The sequence below is a fragment of the Opisthorchis viverrini genome (assembly GCF_000715545.1).
Source record: "Opisthorchis viverrini unplaced genomic scaffold opera_v5_168, whole genome shotgun sequence".
NCBI classification, from domain to species: domain Eukaryota; kingdom Metazoa; phylum Platyhelminthes; class Trematoda; order Opisthorchiida; family Opisthorchiidae; genus Opisthorchis; species Opisthorchis viverrini.
In genome coordinates this window covers 1,092,063-1,101,019 of record NW_008751823.1, presented here as the reverse complement: position 1 = coordinate 1,101,019, position 8,957 = coordinate 1,092,063, and the positions used below count along the sequence as shown (strand labels likewise).

Genomic DNA, 8,957 nt, shown 5'->3' with positions numbered 1-8,957 from the left:
GTAACAGGAGAATATGGGAGAAAAGAGAGAAACGTCTCATTCGAAATTATGCCAAGAACAGTTCCAGTCTGATGAGGTGAATCACAAAGTATGTAAAGATTTTGGTATGGGAACACGCGTCTAAAGACCAACAACCAAAGAAAGGACGAACAATGTTGAATGCTCTTCCTTTACTATACTATTGTAAAACTGACACAAAAATCGTTATCGGCATCAAAGAACCTGTGGAAGTTACTGATGTCTAACGCCATAGTTTGCCAAACATGCAGATAGTTCGTCAGCTTCTTAACTACACATTGAAGTGAGCTCCAAGGTAGTCCAACTATTCGCTGAAGGCAATTAATAGAAACCATGCATCTAATTGCTTCCTGTATCAACTCTTCAAAGCGCTGCATAACTTAGCAACAAAGTCTAAAGAGAAAGGGAGCCAATAGCGTGAAATTCACCCGGGTTTTGAGGAACTATGCTTCGATAACAGATTTCACTAATCTTGATTGCTTGACTAAACTGGAGTTCTTCCACCCAAACTGACTAATGCATGTACTGGCGCGTTACCGAAGCATTTGATGCAGCAGCATACTGATGGGATTATGACACTCACTGTTAGAGGAAGCTGATTTAGCATGCCCGGAATACACAGAAAACGGAAAAATCGCTAAAACAGGGTACATAAGCTTCAATCTATTCATGTAAACGGTTTATGTCAAGTGATCTTGAATGACAACCAGGAGTGGAATAATTCGAATGATCTGAGACACAGTTCGAGTGATCAGTCATTTCAGCTTACAAATGCAACTCGTTTCCATGGAGATCCAAAGGTACGACTGTCGAATTTCGACGATGCTGATGGAAACATTTCAATTTCCACCTTCTTGGCTTTGACGTACTAAAGTGTCGAGTGTCATCACTGGAAAGCATAAAGTAATCTGGCTTGGAACGAGTGATGAAGATATGTACGTTGGAACGACCTTAGTAAGCCCCTTAATTCTAGAAAGCTCATCAACCCAGTGTACCGGTCACACGATCAGCACGTACTTTGCTGCCCAGTTCGCTGGACAGCTTACAGTAGTTCACACCCAAGCTGATCTGCTGATTTAAAGACTCACATTGTGGCGTTCACTCACTTAGCCTGAGGGACCAAAATTTGGGACCTGATGGCCTCCACATACTGGCTTTGGGATACCGCTGAGATTTATTCAACGTTATTGGTCCAGCTGGTTTCACCATCATCACGTTGTTTTAACCAAGTGATCTGTAATAGTACGAAAGTCTGAAACTCAAGGTTTATGTGTAATATTCAACTTTCTCATTTTAAATTTTCCTATGCGGACTCGTGCCTTTCTTCACAGGTTTGCACGCCTGGTGGGCATACTATGGTCAAATAAGTGTCCAAGAAATTGACCAAACTGTTTGAAAACCATTTGGTTCATCTCGCTGCATTCCGTACGTTGTCTAGTTTAGATATTAAATATGCTAATACGGCAAAAAGCATTTCAAGAGACGGGTGACATTTAAAAAACTCAATTCTGGAAAACTCAGTTTGAGTTTTTTACATCCAAACTGTATGCTTCTACCTGATTAAAACTTCGTTTTGCGGAAAATGACTAAATGTGTAAATTATTTTTTGAAAGCAAGTCTCGATATGGTCTGCATCCTCAAGCTTCTGACTAGTCTGCCAGCAGAAATACGTTGAGAACTTTGGGATGAAAACTGGTGCCAAATATCTATTTGTAATTACAGAAAGCTTAGTATGCAGCTGTTATTACCAGCCGAATGACGTCAATTCTGGAAAGTGAGGGACAACAAAATATTGTTCAGTTGACTTGACACCAACATCCAAAACTTCAGTGCACCACTAAAAATAAAGGGAGTCAGCGCCATTGGTCACCTTTCTTGTACAATGTGAAAAATTTAGCTGTTTCATTTTGTTGCAGCTAGAAAGCTAACTGAACAAGGGGTGCCAGCATGAATTACTTGGGACAATTCAAATGAGCTCTTCTCTCGAGTGAACTGGAAATAGAGAGAGGGTTAGTAAACAAGATGTCACCAATATTGACCTTTCACCCGACTTATACCAGTCACTCTTAACGGGCTTGGATATATAGTGGATGTGCCAAGCCTAGTTAAACGTGATTGATATTATTCCAATGAAGTGTAAGTTTCGCCGACATCCATTCTACGGACTTGTTCTTTTTCCAAGTTTAGATGGTTATTCAAAATGTATAGTTCATAAAACCGAACAAAAACTGTGTGAGGAAGTGGTTGAAAAATAAAGTATGGAACTCTTCATTCCGCATGGGAACAAACAACGGTGTCACCAAGATTAGTTATCGGAAATCGTTCCACTTGGCAAGCTGGTGTCTGTATGTTCACCTTAATTCTTCACAGACATCTGTGCATGGGAAAGTTTATCCAAAATTTGTTTATTCCAGGTGCGAGGTTTCTCATCCAGATCAATTAAATGATAACCACCTGTAAGTGATGCCAAACAGGGAGTGTGAAAAATCTGTTGGACAAATGGACAGTGTTTTTCGATAGCTTCCAGCTGCACCAAAGTTTGCAACAGGAAAGATAAATCAATGCAGTTTTTTCCAGGCTGATCCGAAAAACCAATTAAATAATTGAGGTCGTGCCACAGAGAAGGAATTGTGTATCCTGATCCGAATATCACTAGCAAGGAAATGAATTTGACTTGAAAACGCTTGCAAATTTCATGCAAAAATGTTCAAGTGCTGCAAACAAGATGAACAATAAGCAAGCAGTTCTATTAGTAGCATTATTTGTGTGAGTTCACTTTTGGTGTCGAGAGTAACTGAACTTTCTCGACCTATTCATGTTGCCCCACACAAAAAAACTTTCAGCTGTAGCACCCTTCCGGTGCCTAGCTGTCATGCCGTACGAGGGAAGCACGAGGGCTGGGATACTGCCAGGTTGCCCAAGCCTAGACAGGGGAAGTCGACTGGCAGAGGTCGGGTTCGATCCACGGACCTTCCGGTCAGTAAATTCGCGCTCGAACAACTTGGTCCATCTCGGCCCCTGTTGTCCCACAACAGAGAATAAAACATTTTAAGCAGTTAGCAAAACATGTAGGCAAATGCAAAATGAATCGAAGACGGGCCGTCGAAGGCAGTCTACTTTATGTGAAGTTAGCCTGCTACGGCCAGAGTACAATATCGATGGCATGTCTTGAAGCAAGATGAATTTCTATGAGCAAACAGAGGTTCGCAATGCGTCCTCATTAATAATCACTTAGGTAATTTCGAACAGCTGCACTTGTATAGCTTAGTGTACACGCGAATCTATCTTTTCAGAAACAATGTAGTGCCAGTACTGTAGTCTTCGTTAATAATGGAGAAAAGCTACAAAATGCAGCTAGTGGAAGCGTCCAAGGTGTTGTGATGAAGAGAATTTAACATTAAAAAGACGCTATCAACACATTTAGAAGATCAGGCCAATATGACAAATTACACTAGATGCGGTCAATACGGAGTAAATTGTTTTGAATGCGCTAACGAAGAATGTCGTGCGTTATGATATTCCACCAATCTTTTCAACCAACAAGCCCTGGACTCTCAAGGCATGGTAACTCTTATTGGTTACTTTTTTCCAGCGAAAAATGTCACAGAAGCTTCCTGTAAAAGGCTGAAGTGTGTTTGGAATTCATCCTTTCTGTTTCCACTCTTGACTTTACCCGTCATCATCCATTTCTTTAGCCAAAGAGAGAAAATTTTTTTGTCAGGAATCTCCCATTCCAAAGACGTGGAACAGATGTTGGCTACCACACATGCAACTGTGTCGCTGAGAATTCGGGTGTTCTCATAGGTTCATTACTCTCTTTCTGTCACATGTTGACTTATGGCGCAATGCACAGTTTCCTCTTGGAATGCAAATGGTTGTCGACAACATTCCTTTTGATTTTTTCTACTTTTCTTTTGCGGTAGTGCACACAGAAATTTCGAGTGCAGGCATCCGCTTCCACAGTTCTGTTATGCCCAAAACATGAAGTCCGTAAACAGTTGTTTCTTAGGAATGCAAGAGCTTACAGTGTGGGTCTAACATTCGCTCAGTACCCTATCAGTAGTCTAGTGATGGTAAACTGTGTCACCGTGGTTGAAATCAGGAGGATTACTGAATGATACATTAAGGAAGTTAAAATAGAGAGGTCCCTGACGGGACAAAGTGGTAAAGTGGAATAGCGCTTGGTTTTTTTATTAGGTGGCGGTCGATCTGTTCACCGAGCGTAGCGATCGATTTATATTCAGACTAATTACATTCTCAAGTTGAAAATAGTTTTGGGGTCTGAGATCACTCCTTTTTCGGGTTTCTTGTTTTCTAATACAATGGTATATTCTGGTATATCACAAGTATAGTAGCCTTTTGGTAGGATTTGAACCAATTACCCAGTGGCCTTTTGGTGGAATTTGCTAGCTTCCTTGTCAGCAGCATTACGGTGCTAAACATTTTCACGTCTTCATGCAATGAAAGCTCAGATTGTGAACAATCAGACCTATTTAGTGTTTTTTCAACAGCTTTAGTCCGTTGCATGTTTTATTAAAATATCGTCTATTCAAGGATACTAATGAACTATCGTGTTAGGACGAGATGAAAAACTTTACTTCTGTCAGAGTGAATACCCCAAATGCATAATCGATCTATATATAAAACTATAGGATAAGAACAAAGGAATTGAACGTTCTTGCGATGGCTGGGTTTAGGAATCCACAGCGCTAAGTTTGGCTGAAACATTGCAGTTTATGGTTACACTTATGTACCTATTCCCAAACATGAGAAATAAAACAAAACAAGACAACGTAATTGAACGTTAAGTACGGTACGTTTATCCTTCAGCAACGAAAAACGTATTCATCCAATAAGTAGAATAAAAAAAGATAGACACCGGGATAACTGTTCATTGCTCTGAAGATTAACTCCCGGTTTGGTCCAAACTACTGGCTGCATATCACTTTGCCGGCACGTTTAGTTCACAGTGCCAGAATTACCTAAGCAGCTACTCATATCAGCTTACTCCCCGGCGCACTCTGGCCCCGGCACGTTAAGATGAGTCGATCCTAATTCTAATTTAGTCCCTTTTGGACTTAACAGATTATGATACTTCGTTAGAATTTTTCTCTCCTGTTCACCATCAACCTGAGTACTCCCTTCAGCCCTTTAGTGCTGCATTAATTGTTGGCTGACAGCACTTCTGGGATGTTATGTTTAGAGTATGTAGTACATCATTACTTTGGGTACGCATTCTCCCAGGATGGTGTTAAACGAAAGCATTCTTTTACTTCCTCTGCTTTCTGTGAAAACAGACGAGCCGTTTGGGAAGCATGTTACGTTGAACTTTATCAACGTGAAGTAAAGCGTAACTACACCACGACCTTGACCCATTCACATGCTAGTATAAAACATCTTCAGTCCCTGCTAGTCACCCCTAATTCCATTTACACTAGCCTTCAAGTAAAATAGGAGTGTGCATCGAATGAAAACCTACATTTCCCAGATATACTTGATTGTAAACGTGCAAATGGGCCTCTGTAGCGTTCTATCCGCTTCCAGAAAACTCACAGTGGTCGCTGGTAAGCGTTCATCAGTTACATCCCAATAGCTCACAAGCATACGGACTTGATGGCCTCATTCTACGGAGACCGAAGACTCTACAACCCGGTTCAAATAGAGTGCAACGGGGAAATTCTTGCCGAAAAGCCTGCTGCAAAACGATCATCCGGGGCAATAAAATGCACAATAAAACCATTACATGCGCAGCTCCTGTTCATTCAGCCATCAAGAACTATTTGCATTTTTATCTTCAGGTTAAGGGCGGCCAAAAGAGCACTGAAATGAGAGGCAGTCTGAGATCTGTATTAAAACTTGTTTAGTCGAGTTTGGCTCAATCAATAGGGGATTTGCCTTATACGGGCATGGGCCTAGGCTTTCTAATGCTTTCTAATGCTTTCTCTCATGTAGTCTGAGAGATCTGAATCCGCGGCGGTATCTATCTGGGCAGGACAGAGTTGCTTGGGGAAACGCGCAGTAGAGCACATTCCAAAGCACATACTCCAAATAATGTCGGGGAAGCGCCGGGTCAAAGGTCATATAGCAATCATAGATCTTCACCACCCAGACATCTCTTAGGTACTGGCCATCAGCTAACTGGATAGCATTGGGCAACGCATACCCACAGATTCTAGCGGAAGGCCAAGCACCGCTGATCAGATCAAACCAGCCCAGACTGTGTAGAAAAAACAGTTGAAGCACACGATTTGGTTACCCTACCATTGATCATATGACTTAAGGAAATCTTCCAACCAGTGTCCGTTTAACATTTTTTCTATCCTTTGTTTATATAACCTGCATGTTTTTCCTTCACAACTAAAGAGGGTAGATGTAATCTTACTACATCACAGCATATGTATTCTGCCAGATCTGGTGAAATGAAGAGAGGAGTAGCAATGTTTCATATTTACGCTTCAGAGTAGGGAATTAAGTAAGAGACTGCTTCCAATATGTGCCTTGTGGGGATAAAATGGGAGTCATCATGCTATAAACAACCAATAATAGATTCTTCGTCAGTCATGGAGATGACGGGCCGATTCATACTGTTTAGTGCAGTTCATCCATATCCACTGTTATACGCACTACCATAGGACTGAGCAAAGAATGTAAATTTGTTTCGATTGCTCTTGCGCATGAATTAGTGGAAGACAGCTTATCTACCCGGACTTCCATCCAGGAACCTTGGAAGAAGGATGAATACGTAGATGCTTTATGCAGATTTGGGGGCCAAACCAGCCTACGTAAAAGATGCAGAAGGCGGAGAAGAGGAGAACAGCGGCGGCAGTTTGAAGTAGTATTAGTGATTCAGTACAGTGGACATGAATAATTGCAATAAGTCCAAAAACAACCATCCTGATTATTCCAGTACTTACGAAATACTTGAGGATTAAAATCGGTCGCCAGTACACCTTAAGTAGTCACTGTTTCAAAAGCGATGGCTGTCGGCTCAGTAAATATCTGTAGAGGTCGTACGTGATTGTTATTCTCATGGCCGAGTCGATAGTGAGGAATCTTTGAAAGATGTAGACTGATGATCTAGTATCTGTGGATATCAGGGACAAGCAGGTACAATCACAACACCCGTAAGTAATGGAACGGAGGACTCGCTCAATATCACTATAGCTTGAATATCGTACCAAATGAAACCTGAGGTAGCCTTGTGCAGCACAGTGGGTCGCTTGGAAACACCATACGCGAGAGATTCAGCTGGGTTCCAGGTGAGTCTTTCGAAAAACCAAATTTATCTGAAAATCAGTGTATCTCGCTAATTTCGTGCAATCTGGTCTCAAATATGACATAAGGTTGACGGAAACTCGGGACAGCGCCTACTTGATGAGCCCCTAAGAAGGTAAAAGTGGTCACGGGCTGTCGAAGAATTTTCAGCAGCCTTATGAGTTGTACATCAGGCAGAAATTTCCTTTGTCTTGTGCCGCTAGCCTAAAATCGTCTGGCAGTTACGTCGTCCTTTAACCTTGTGCGGGTTACCCACACACAAAAACTAAGCTGGAAAATACAAGATTGAAGACGGCAGCACCCACAGAGTAATGACATCAACATGAATGTATCTACGGTTGACCAGCTACAATAAAGCTGAACCAAAATAGAAAAAACAAGTCACTGTGTGCTATTGGTCTTACTTCAACATATTTTATTTAGTGAAGTGGATGAATGCCTGGTCTCTGTCCGCTGGAACAAGGATAGAAAGCAGGGACCTTCCATAAAACCAACTTTACGCTTATCATACATTTGGACCTAAACTTTGAGCCTATCGATGATGTCTGTTTAACGGGGAGGTGATGGATTTGGTGCATAGCCTTTATTTATTCACACAGTTTGTGGCCGCGGTTTTATGGAACAGTCACAGTCTGTTCAACTCTCTGTTGTAAAGCAACAAGTAGACGGCAATAAAGCTTAAACAAACCTCAGAGAGTGAGAAGATGACAGCTCGGCCAATTGACACTTTTATGAAGCTGAGCTGCATACGTTTTTTACAGCTGTTACTTCCTATTTGTGTGTAATTTGACCTGGGAAGCAGAGGGGCTCCACCGTGTAAGTGCGGAATTACCGTATGTTCGAACCTGCCAACCTTTATGTTTATTCTGGGAAGGAGTGGTGAATGGCAACGAAACCAAAAGGAACTAGAAGGCCGCGTCTTCCTATAAAAACCAACCATACTCTAGTTGCTTTAAAATGCACTTTGCGGTCTTCCGATTTCCATCAGAAGGTTACTTTAATTGTGTTTGAGCACCACATTCATCTCATGATTGGGACAGAGAATCTAAATACTTTCCAGCTTTGAGAGGACCCTGACGTCATGTGCTTTTGATCAGGTCCAAATCATTTAAGCATCGATGCTCTTTCGCAACAGCAGAAGCCCACTTGACCGGTGGGAACTCTTCTATTCTCTAAAGTGTTTTCCGTGACTTCGTTTTGTTGTATCCTTTATTCAGACTTCCCTGTTTTGGGTGTGGGCGCTCCTGTCTAGGTGTGGGCGCCCTGGCAGTATCCCAGCCCTCGTACAACCATGACCTACACAACTAACAATATTCTCATGCCACATCGGCCGTCGCGTGGTGCTATCAGCCGGGTCGCCTTACTTGCTCCATACAGTAGGGCGGGTAAGCGAAAACAGGCTACTGCTGACGCCTCCCTTCTTTCCCCTTCACATACTTTTTCTTCTCCCTCTCCCCACCCCATTAATAACTCTCTCCTTGTAGGCCCAGCACTTAGGACTGATGACTCCGTTCGTCATGCATCGGTTTTGCGTGCAGCATCTGCTCATCACATGGTGCCGACATCTTCAGGAATCTCCAAATCAGTCTTCAAGCCTCGACACCCACTCTATCTGGCCGCGTTCAATGTCCGCACTCTGAAGCAAGCAGGACAACAAGCTGCTC

The 8,957-nt window shown here is 42.2% G+C and overlaps 1 protein-coding gene across 1 annotated transcript in view; it reads right to left on the bottom strand.

The window, feature by feature from the left end:
• The window catches only part of T265_07336 (hypothetical protein), a gene marked incomplete at both ends in the record, with an annotated part of 76,107 nt that overhangs the window by 18,930 nt on the left and 48,220 nt on the right, over nucleotides 1-8,957 (bottom strand). The window lies entirely within an intron of this gene.